This window comes from Lactuca saligna, chromosome 5 (genome assembly GCF_052625555.1).
Source record: "Lactuca saligna cultivar CGN05327 chromosome 5, ASM5262555v1, whole genome shotgun sequence".
Classification (NCBI taxonomy): Eukaryota; Viridiplantae; Streptophyta; class Magnoliopsida; order Asterales; family Asteraceae; genus Lactuca; species Lactuca saligna.
Genome location: NC_136421.1, coordinates 156,861,556 through 156,873,133, shown reverse-complemented (window position 1 = coordinate 156,873,133; position 11,578 = coordinate 156,861,556). Strand labels below are relative to the sequence as shown.

At 45.0% G+C, this 11,578-nt stretch overlaps 1 pseudogene; it reads right to left on the bottom strand.

Moving 5' to 3' along the window:
• Nucleotides 1-9,079: 9,079 nt before the first annotated feature.
• Nucleotides 9,080-10,069, bottom strand: LOC145045878 (syntaxin-21-like; annotated as a pseudogene).
• Nucleotides 10,070-11,578: the final 1,509 nt, after the last annotated feature.

Genomic DNA, 11,578 nt, shown 5'->3' with positions numbered 1-11,578 from the left:
GAAAGAAAATACCATGTTTGCATATTAGTCTTCAGAAATTTCTCTTTTGGGATTTGATCTTTGAACATTTGTATCAACCATTATGGACCACTGAGAAGGTCTTAACTGATCTTAACTGCTGGACACAAGAAAACACAAGAAAAAGTGCAAGACTGATCTTAACTGCAGGACACGACATGTCTCAAATGACAATAAAGCCCTCCTTAAACTCCTTTTTGCCAATAAATTCCAGAGCGTTAACAATTTGAATAAAAAAACAAATGAAACAACCCAAAAATACGACCCAAAAATTTCGTTTTTCGATATAATCAAAACCATAATCAGAGTGTCATATAATAAAACCATACGTGATGTATTCCAACATAATAGAAAACACTGTGCGGAAACTGTATCATACTACGTCAAATCAAAACAAACTAAATCAATCCCAGGCTAAAAGCTAAAGTTGTGGTGTGTGCGATGCCGTCACCCCGAGCTCTTCCTTTTGCTTGCGGAAGTACCTAAAACCAAAACTGAAACTGTAAGCACGAACCTTAGTGAGCTCCCCCAAACTACCACATACCATACAATAACATATAAACACATATTGGGCCTTGCCCACTGCATTGGGACGAAGCCCGGCAACTGCATCGGACCGAAGTCCGGAAGTGACTGTGACCTTGTCCCCTGCATCGGACCAAAGTCCGGAACTATCTGCATCGGACCGAAGTCCGAAACTAACTGCATCGGACCGAAGTCCAAAACTAACTGCATCGGACCAAAGTCCGGAACCGACTGCATCGGACCGAAGTCCGGAACTAACTGCATCGGAACAAAGTCCGGAACCGACTGGGACCTTGTCCCCTGCATAGGACTGAAGTCCGGAACTAACTGACTGAGCATAGCGTAGCATCACATAACAACTAGCATGAACACATATGCTGCATACTACATCGGGCCGTAGCCCAGAACACGTAATACATAACACATAAAACATAGCACACAAATCCTGTCTGAGCCACGAAGGCATCAAACATACTAGCTACTGCATCGGATCAAAGTCCGGAAACTACTGCTAACTGAACGGGCCGGCATTGTGGCCTTAGACCCATTCCTACTGGAAGGAAACTCACCTCGTAAACTGGCTGCTGAGTGTGTGGCTCTGGAAGCTAACGACTGCTGCTCCTGTATCTCCCCGGCTACAAGTCCATAAACACACTCAATCAAATACTAAACACTGCACTTGGGTAAAATGACTCTTTTACCCTTGGTCAAAGTTACTCTCACTTGGACTGACTCTCCGAGTTGGGCCACCCAACTCGCCGAGTCCTACTCTCACTTTTTAATCCTACTCGCTGCTGCTCGTTGAGTATGGCATCGACTCGATGAGTACCCTCTTGATCCAAGAACTCAGACAATCTTCATCCGACTCGCCGAGCCGGATGAACAGACTCGACGAGTTGTTCTTGATCTTAAGAAGATTGCCTTGGACTCGCCGAGTTGTATGAACAACTCGCCGAGTCCCTCCATTACTGAGTCTACCTTCAACTCACAGAGTCGACTCTCTAACTCACTGGTTCCACTCAACACTGCTAAAAATGAAGGAATTGGGGACTCGCGACTCAACTCGCCGAGTCGTTCTTCCCGACTCGCCGAGTTGCCGCCATGCAACTGTTTTTCACCCGATTTTGCTTGAATCCAACACATACAAATGATAGATCTAAGTCCAATAAGCTGGTTTACCACGTAAAGTTTCCAACTTTACGTGTATAACACATGAATAAGGGAAAATAAGGCTAAAAGATGCATAAAAGGGATAGATCTAGGGTTAATATGCATAGTATCCTCATAAAGGCAATAAATCTGGACTATAGGACTTCTCAATGAATAGATCCAAGGTTATCTCAGCTTATTAGGGCGTTCATGAAAGCACAAGGCTTGGAACAAGCATCAACTAGTTCTTAGAAGAGTTCTAATGGAGGTTTAAAGCATAAAACAAGAGGGGAAATCCGAAAATACCTCAAATAACTCAGATTTGCCCTTGGATCTTGGCACTCCACCTCTTCTCCTTGCTCCTTTCTTCTTCTCCTTCTTCCAGCCTTCACAAAATCACACAGACGGAGGGTGAAGGAGGCGAGAATGGGGGCTATAAGGTGACTTAAATAGTGGGTAACCCGGGGATTTAGGGTTTCACCCAGACGGATGGACTCGCCGAGTCCGGGATATGGACTCGCCGAGTCTCCAGCTAACACGTGCTCGAAGTCGTGACCCTACTCGGCGAGTCAGGCTATGAACTCGCCGAGTCCCTCTTGCAAAACTTTAAAACAATTACTAATGAATTAACATACCGAGAACAAGTCGTTACAATTCTCCCCCACTTATGTCAGACTTCGTCCTCGAAGTGTGCTACGGCTGGATCTGTAAATATCTCCGGGTAGTGCGTTCTCATCTCCTCCTCAGCCTCCCACGTCCATTCAGACCCCTTCCGGTGCTGCCACTGTACCTTCACTAGTTGGATTACCTTGTTCTTCAAGGTCTTGGTCTTCCGATCCAGAATCGCGACCGGCCTCTCAATATAATTCAGGCTGCTATCAACCTGAATATCCTCTAGGGGAATGACTACTGACTCATCCACCAAACACTTCCTCAACTGCGACAAGTGGAAGGTGTTGTGGATCTGACTAAGCTCCTCAGGAAGATCTAACCGATAAGCAACCCGACCCACCCGGGCCAAAACCCTGAAAGGACCAATAAATATGGGGCCCAGCTTGCCCCTCTTCCGGAACCTGATGACACCTTTCCAAGGTGAGAATTTCAGAAGAACCATATCTCCCACCTGGAACTCCAAGTCCGAACGCCTCCCGTCAGTGTAGCTCTTCTGCCGACTCTGCGCAGTCTGCAGCCTACTACGGACCTGCTGGATCAACTCAGTCGTCTTGAGCACCACTTCGGTGCTCCTGATGACTCGCTAACCGACCTCTCCCCAACAAATCGGGGTCCTACACTTCCTCCCATACAACATCTCAAAAGGAGGTCGATCAATACTCGCATGATAACTGTTGTTATACGAGAATTCCGCTAACGGAAGATACGTATCCCAACTGCCCCCAAAATCTAGAACACATGCCCTAAGCATGTCCTCAAGACTCTGAATCGTCCTTTCGCTCTGCCCATCAGTCTGAGGGTGGAAAGCGGTGCTGAAATGGAGACGAGTACCCATCTCGTCGTGGAACCGCTTCCAGAATCTGGACGTGAAACGAACATCTCGGTCTGACACCACCGATACCGGCACTCCATGACGTGCCACAATCTCTCGCACATAGATATCGGCTAACCTTTCCGCCGATATACTCTCCTGAATCGGAATAAAATGGGCACTCTTTGTCAACCGATCCACTATAACCCATATCGAATCCACTCCACGTGCGGTCCTGGGGAGTTTGGTGACAAAATCCATGGTGATATCCTCCTATTTCCACACGGGAATGTCTAACGGCTGCATCTTTCCGTGAGGTCTCTGGTGCTCCGCCTTGACCTTCCGGCAGGTCAAGCATCTCTCAACATACCAAGCGACGTCCCGCTTCATGCAGGGCCACCAATAATCAGATCGAAGATCTCGATACATTTTCGTCGCCCCTGGGTGGATAGAAAACCGAGACTTATGAGCCTCGTCCATCAACACCTGCCGTACTCCACCCCAGTACGGTACCCACACCCTACCATGAAGCATCAGCAAACCCCGACTATCATAATCAAACGAAGCTACTCGGCCCACTATTCTCTCACACTTCTGCCTCACCTCCTTGAGACCCTCCATCTGAGCCTCCTTGATCTGTTCCAACAACGGAGTGATCACTGTCATCCTCATACACAGATCTCTGATAGGGGCCGCCGACACTTTGCGGCTTAGGGCGTCGACCACCACGTTGGCCTTCCCTGGGTGATAAAGGATCTCACAGTCATAATCCTTCAGTACGTCCAACCACCTCCTCTGCCTCATGTTCAAACTCGGCCGATCCATAAGATATCGCAAGCTCTTGTGATCCGTGTATATAGTACAACGGACCCCATAAAGGTAATGTCTCCAAATCTTGAGGGCAAACACAACTGCCCCCAGCTCCAAATCGTGGGTAGGATAATTAGCCTCGTGAGGCTTCAACTGTCTCGAGGCATAAGCTACCACATGGCCTTGCTGCATCAATACTGCTCCCATACCTATGATCGAAGCATCACAATAGACTACGAAGTCCTCTACTCCCTCTGGCAAGGTAAGGATCGGAGCCTCGCACAATCTCTGTCTGAGGGTCTCGAATGCCGCCTGCTGCTCAGGCCCCCAACGAAATACCACTGACTTCTTGGTTAGTCGGGTGAGCGGCACTGCTATCTTGGAGAAGTCCTGAATAAATCTCCGATAATACCCTGCCAACCCTAGGAAGCTCCGAATCTCAGATGGAGACCTCGGGACCTCCCACTGCATCACGACCTCTATCTTGGCCGGATCAACCAAAATACCCTTCTGGTTGACGAGATGACCAAGAAACTGCACCTCGCGCAACCAGAACTCACACTTGGAGAACTTCGCGAAAAGTCTCTCCCTCCTCAAAGTCTCCAACACCTCCCGCAGGTGCTCCTCATACTGCCCCTGTGTCTTGAAATATACCAAGATATCGTCTATGAATACTATCACTGACTGATCCAGCATCGGCCTGCACACGCGGTTCATGAGGTCCATGAACGTGGCTAGGGCATTGGTGAGCCCAAATGGCATCACCACGAACTCATAATGACCATACCGGGTCCTGAAAGCAGTCTTCTGTACATCCTCATCTCTAACCCTCATCTGATGATAACCGGAGCGTAGATCGATCTTGGAGAACCAAGACGCTCCCTGAAGCTGATCAAACAAGTCATCTATCCTCGGAAGTGGGTAACGGTTCTTCACCGTTACCTTGTTCAACTCCCGATAATCAATGCACATACGATGCGACCCATCCTTCTTCCTCACAAACAGGATCGGCGCTCCCCAAGGTGAACTGCTCGGCCGAATGAAACCCTTGTCTAACAGCTCTTGCAGCTGTGTAAACAACTCCTGCATCTCAGGGGGAGCTAGTCGATACGGTGCTTTGGCTATCGGAGCCGCACCAGGAACTAGGTCGATCCTGAACTCAACCTGCCTCTCTGGAGGTATCCCCGGCAAATCCTCGGGAAACACATCCGGGTAGTCTCGAACAATAGGAACATCATCAATCGTCGTCTTGCCCTTCTCCCGGGCATCCAAGACGTAAGCTACAAAACCGGCGCAACCCTGCTGAAAATAGCGCCTCGCCCTAGCGGCGGAACAAAAGATCGGTCCACACTGTGGCCTCTCGCCCTAAATCACTAACTCTCCCCCACTGGGAGTGCGAACCCTTACTAGCTGAAGCTCACAATCAATCACTGCCCCATTGGGGCTCAGCCAATCCATGCCCACAATAACTTTATTCCCGATGGCATGTCCGACCTCCTCCCACCAATCCCGTGCCCTGTCCTTCAGAAGACAGGACGTCAATCTGACCTTGTCCCCCTCGGGACACCTGCTAGTGCGGAAAGCGTTGGCCACATCCGCCAACCATCTGGTACTCGCTATGGGGTCCCGCGCCCCATGATAGTCTGGAGCTCCGCATGCCCTGAACTCCTTGAACGTAAGTGTGCGCGACCCCATCATGGCCGCCATCTCCGCACGGAAAATACCCAATCTCTCATCCATCAGCTCTAAAATACCCTCCTTGATCGAACCGAAGATCACAGGAGTCTGCTCCAGTATGATGCGGGTAACCTCAGAAGAAAGGAACTCTCTGGTTTGCTCATCCATCTGCCCGACCTCCGGGCCTGATCCCGATCCTGATCTCCCTCCGGCATCTGAGCTGCCGACTGCTGGTCTCGGACGCAAAACTACCATTCTGAAACATATCATAACAACATCAGAACACTAAAATATCTCAAGGGATCATGACACTGCTACTAGCTTCCTGGTCTTGTCTTGGCCTTCCTTGATTCGAGCACGGATCCTCTGCTTTCAGTAGTACGGGCCCATACTACCTTCCACATCTATCCGTACTTTCCTCAAGAACTGCCTTGACTCCACCAAGTCACTTCTACTACTTCTATTCTCTGCTACTCTCATCCTAGGCTTGCCCTAGGGAAACCTCAGGCTCAACACGACTGGTCCTCAGCTGCTGAAGGTCTCCTCATAATGCCAATTAGCCACCACCTAAACACCATCACATGTGATGAGGATCAGATAATCCTTCAAGTAAAAGACCCGTCCCTATAACGGTTGGACTCAAACAAGAGCTGCGCAATAGGGCCAGTTCCAGTACTCTGGGATTATTCAAACCTGATCACATGTGGTGTGACGTGTTCACCTAATGGCTAACTCCCATTACTCAGAACCCCACCAAGCACGAAGCATGCAGCATTCAGATAAGGGAAACAGACTCAGGCAAAACTATTCTCATAACAAGAAACTGCACTAGCAAAGGATGCTAAGCTCATACTATCAGGCATAACCTAAATAGGCTATACTACTGCTGTCTACTCAGTACTAGCATGCAATACTCATAAAGTTGTAACACATAAGCAGGCACATAAGGCATTCTCCTAGATCCTTAGTCCTATACTAGCATGCTGTTCTACTGAAACTGAAACTGAACAAATAACTTGTATGGGTAATTTGGGAGTACTTACTTGAGCTCGGCTGACCGCATGCACACACCTCTATCTTGTTAAAAACTATTCTTTCTTTCTAAGTACTTTCAAAATTCTCTTTGTAATACGTTTTTATTATTTTTAAAATAAAATCTTTTATTTCCCTTAGTTTGAGTTCAGATACACCCGGAAGTGTATCCGAATCCCTCAAACCAGGGCTCTGATACCAAATTGAAACAACCCAAAAATACGACCCAAAAATTTCGTTTTTCGATATAATCAAAACCATAATCAGAGTGTCATATAATAAAACCATACGTGATGTATTCCAACATAATAGAAAACATTGTGCGGAAACTGTATCATACTACGTCAAATCAAAACAAACTAAATCAATCCCAGGCTAAAAGCTAAAGCTGTGGTGTGTGCGATGTCGTCACCCTGAGCTCTTCCCTTTGCTTGCGGAAGTACCTGAAACCAAAACTGAAACTGTAAGCACGAAGCTTAGTGAGCTCCCCCAAACTACCACATACCATACAATAACATATAAACACATATTGGGCCTTACCCACTGCATCGGGACGAAGCCCGGCAACTGCATCGGACCGAAGTCCGGAAGTGACTGGGACCTTGTCCCCTGCATCAGACCAAAGTCCGGAACTATCTGCATCGGACCGAAGTCCGAAACTAACTGCATCGGACCGAAGTCCAAAACTAACTGCATCGGACCAAAGTCCGGAACCGACTGCATCTGACCGAAGTCCGGAACTAACTGCATCGGACCAAAGTCCGGAACCGACTGGGACCTTGTCCCCTGCATCGGACTGAAGTCCGGAACTAACTGACTGAGCATAGCGTAGCATAACATAACAACTAGCATGAACACATATGCTGCATACTACATCGAGCCGTAGCCCGGAACACATAATACATAACACATAAAACATAGCACACAAATCCTGTCTGAGCCACGAAGGCATCAAACATACTAGCTACTGCATCGGATCAAAGTCCGGAAACTACTGCTAACTGAACGGGCCGGCATTGTGGCCTTAGACCCATTCCTACTGGAAGGAAACTCACCTCGTAAACTGGCTGCTGAGTGTGTGGCTCTGGAAGCTAACGACTGCTGCTCCTGTATCTCCCCGGCTACAAGTCCATAAACACACTCAATCAAATACTAAACACTGCACTTGGGTAAAATGACTCTTTTACCCTTGGTCAAAGTTACTCTCACTTGGACTGACTCTCCGAGTTGGGCCACCCAACTCGCCGAGTCCTACTCTCACTTTTCAATCCTACTCGCTGCTGCTCGTTGAGTATGGCATCGACTCGATGAGTACCCTCTTGATCCAAGAACTCAGACAATCTTCATCCGACTCGCCGAGCCGGATGAACAGACTCGACGAGTTGTTCTTGATCTTAAGAAGATTGCCTTGGACTCGCCGAGTTGTATGAACAACTCGCCGAGTCCCTCCATTACTGAGTCTACCTTCAACTCGCAGAGTCGACTCTCTAACTCACTGGTTCCACTCAACACTGCTAAAAATGAAGGAATCGGGGACTCGCGACTCAACTCGCCGAGTCGTTCTTCCCCACTCGCCGAGTTGCCACCATGCAACTGTTTTTCACCCGATTTTGCTTGAATCCAACACATACAAATGATAGATCTAAGTCCAATAAGCTGGTTTACCACGTAAAGTTTCCAACTTTACGTGTACAACACATGAATAAGAGAAAATAAGGCTAAAAGATGCATAAAAGGGATAGATCTAGGGTTAATATACATAGTATCCTCATAAAGGCAATAGATTTGGACTATGGGACTTCTCAATGAATAGATCCAAGGTTATCTCAGCTTATTAGGGCGTTCATGAAAGCACAAGGCTTGGAACAAGCATCAACTAGTTCTTAGAAGAGTTCTAATGGAGGTTTAAAGCATAAAACAAGAGGGGAAATCCGAAAATACCTCAAATAACTCAGATTTGCCCTTGGATCTTGGCACTCCACCTCTTCTCCTTGCTCCTTTCTTCTTCTCCTTCTTCAAGCCTTCACAAAATCACACAAAATCACTTACAAACCTCTTAAGGATGAACTAGGGTTTTCTCACAGCTTTAGAGGGTGAAGGAGGCAAGAATGGGGGCTATAAGGTGACTTAAATAGTGGGCAACCCGGGGATTTAGGGTTTCACCCAGACGGATGGACTCGCCGAGTCCAGGATATGGACTCGCCGAGTCTCCAGCTAACACGTGCTCGAAGTCGCGACCCTACTCGGCGAGTCAGGCTATGAACTCGCCGAGTCCCTCTTGCAAAACTTTAAAACAATTACTAATGAATTAACATACCGGGAACGGGTCGTTACAACAAAGTTCGACATAAATCCCTATTAATATTCCTATGTATAATCAATCAGTTATTCATCCCTACTAAAACTGAAATTGCAAATACTGACAACCAGAACGAACAACTTCAGTAACCTTTGATGAGCTGTCATAGCATAGGATCAAACGACAAATATTTAAAATTAGAACCCTCATCAAAACAATAACAAATAACATAAACTAACCAATAAATATACTTTCTGAAAGCTGGATTCTTGCTTGTGCAGTTGCAACATGAGACTTCTCAAAATTTGACCCGATATCAACTGAAAAAACAAACATCATGTAATTTACTTTCCTTTATATAGCATTGCACTTATGTTTTTTTTTTTTTTTTTTTTCATTTCAAGACTGTACTTTCAAGCTACTTACCAATCATGGCTCCTTGTACATGAACCAAAACATCAAGATCTTTAAAAATCTCATTTACTTCCCCAGTTTGATTATGTATTTCTTGAATACCCTGTTCTCTTTCCTCAATACTACCTCCTGTCTACACAACACAAAGAAAGAACTTATAAAAATAATGATGACATGGCCATAAAAAGGTAAAAACGGAAGAACAACAACACCTCACCTTCTAGATTCCACAAGAAGTGCACGTTGTTATGAGTTTTTGTCTGAGCTTATATCGATTTCACTGGCTGTATAACTGCAAATACAACCATAACAATCTGTTAATTCACAAAGTTAATTCAATTTAGTTCCATATGTGAATTGGAAATCTACCTTGAAGGAAGAACGGCTTGGGGAACAAAAGGAGTGTAAGTTGTCTCTCATTCAGCTGAAAGGTGTCGAGCTTTTTGGAATTCTTTTAGAACTGCTTGAAAATCTTTTGCAAGTTTAGAATCTATAATCTTTTTGCTAGTCTGCATTCCAACAAAAACAAAAATCAATCACCATGAAAGGAGTGTAAATATTTTTTGATGTGCTTGTGTATGAGAATTGATAAGGAATCAATTACTTACACTAACTTCAGCACGATGATTTGTGTCATTAGCATGTTTGAGTTTCTCTGAAGTTTTAAATTGTTCTTCTTAGAGAGTGTTGTGCTTCTCTTGAAAGTTTATCAACCTCATTGAGTACTAATACTGATACAACATATATGAAACACCATGAGTACATTGGTAGGACGGATGTCACACACACACACACACACACACATATATATATATATATATATATATATATATATATATAAGAATACTTGTTTGCAAACCTTTGAAACCCTTCTTTCCTTTAACGTCAATTGGTCTGTTCTTTGCCATTTCTTTAATGATTTCTTGAACAATGTACCGCTCCTGGAACCCAGCATCACTTGACAGCTCCACGTTGTGGGTGCTTGAAAGAGTCATCAGTTCCAAATCAACAGTTCTACTTCTAGCCTGCAAAACAGCCATGTTTCAATCTTGTTAGTTACCTATGCATAATCAGGAATAACAAATAATTCAGAAGGGAGATACTTACATCAACTTTCCAGGTTTTTTTCTCCACTTTCACCTGTAAATTAACCAAATTCAGGAAGAACAGGCGGTTTCATCATCCGATTAGAGGGACATAAAATTAAACAAAAGAGAGAAGAGACAGAATTTTAGAAAGACCTTCTTGGCACTAGCCCCAAACATCTTCCCTAAGAAGGGCCATAATTAGGGTTTTCTTCAATTCCTCAAACATCTACCTGAGAAGGGCCATGTTTGCAATTAGCCCCAAACAACTGCAACTTTATCGCAATTCCCAGACTCTATGTTTTTATCCAAGCAATTATAACAGATGTTGGTGATGCCACCCTTGAACCACCGAGTAGATAGATAGGAATGGCCAATAGTTGATTAGGCATGTGATACAAGATGAAAGAGCCAGATGACAGAAAGATAAAAGTATTGTTTACCTCAATTTTGATGTTCCCATTTCTAACATCAAGATTCTCTGAGTAAACCTATTGACCCCATTTCTCTTTCCAATAGAATTCTGATGCGCAATATCATACCAAAAGCCACCAGGATCTTCAATTGATCTGTTGTACATCTCTAAGTACTGAAATGGTGCTCCAAATCACCGATTATATGATGAAAATGTTTATTAAAAAGAACAACGAATAGGTCATGTTTCCTTCTTGTGATTATAGTTCACTTCGTATTTTGAAAATCCAAAGTAGAAGACTTCAAATTAAAATAGAAATTTTGTCCTCTTTGTTCTTGTAGGTCAAAATATATTCTCATTGAAATAACAGATCTATATGTTTATGTAGCCACCAATCCTTTCTCAATAATCAAAACTAGAGTATCGCCTTTATAGTTCAAAACTTATGTATTTGACTCGACACTGACTCTATTTTTCCAACGAAATGAAACAATATATGCAGATGATCTGCTATTGATCAATTTTGAGGATGATACCTTTTGAGGAGAAGGTACGTGTGCCTGTTGGGAGAAATCGTGACCGGGAAATACGAGATCGTCCTCCTCGGATGCAAGAGACTCGTCGAGTATCACGACATTCAGCTTTGGTATCATGCCGGCACCCGACGGGCG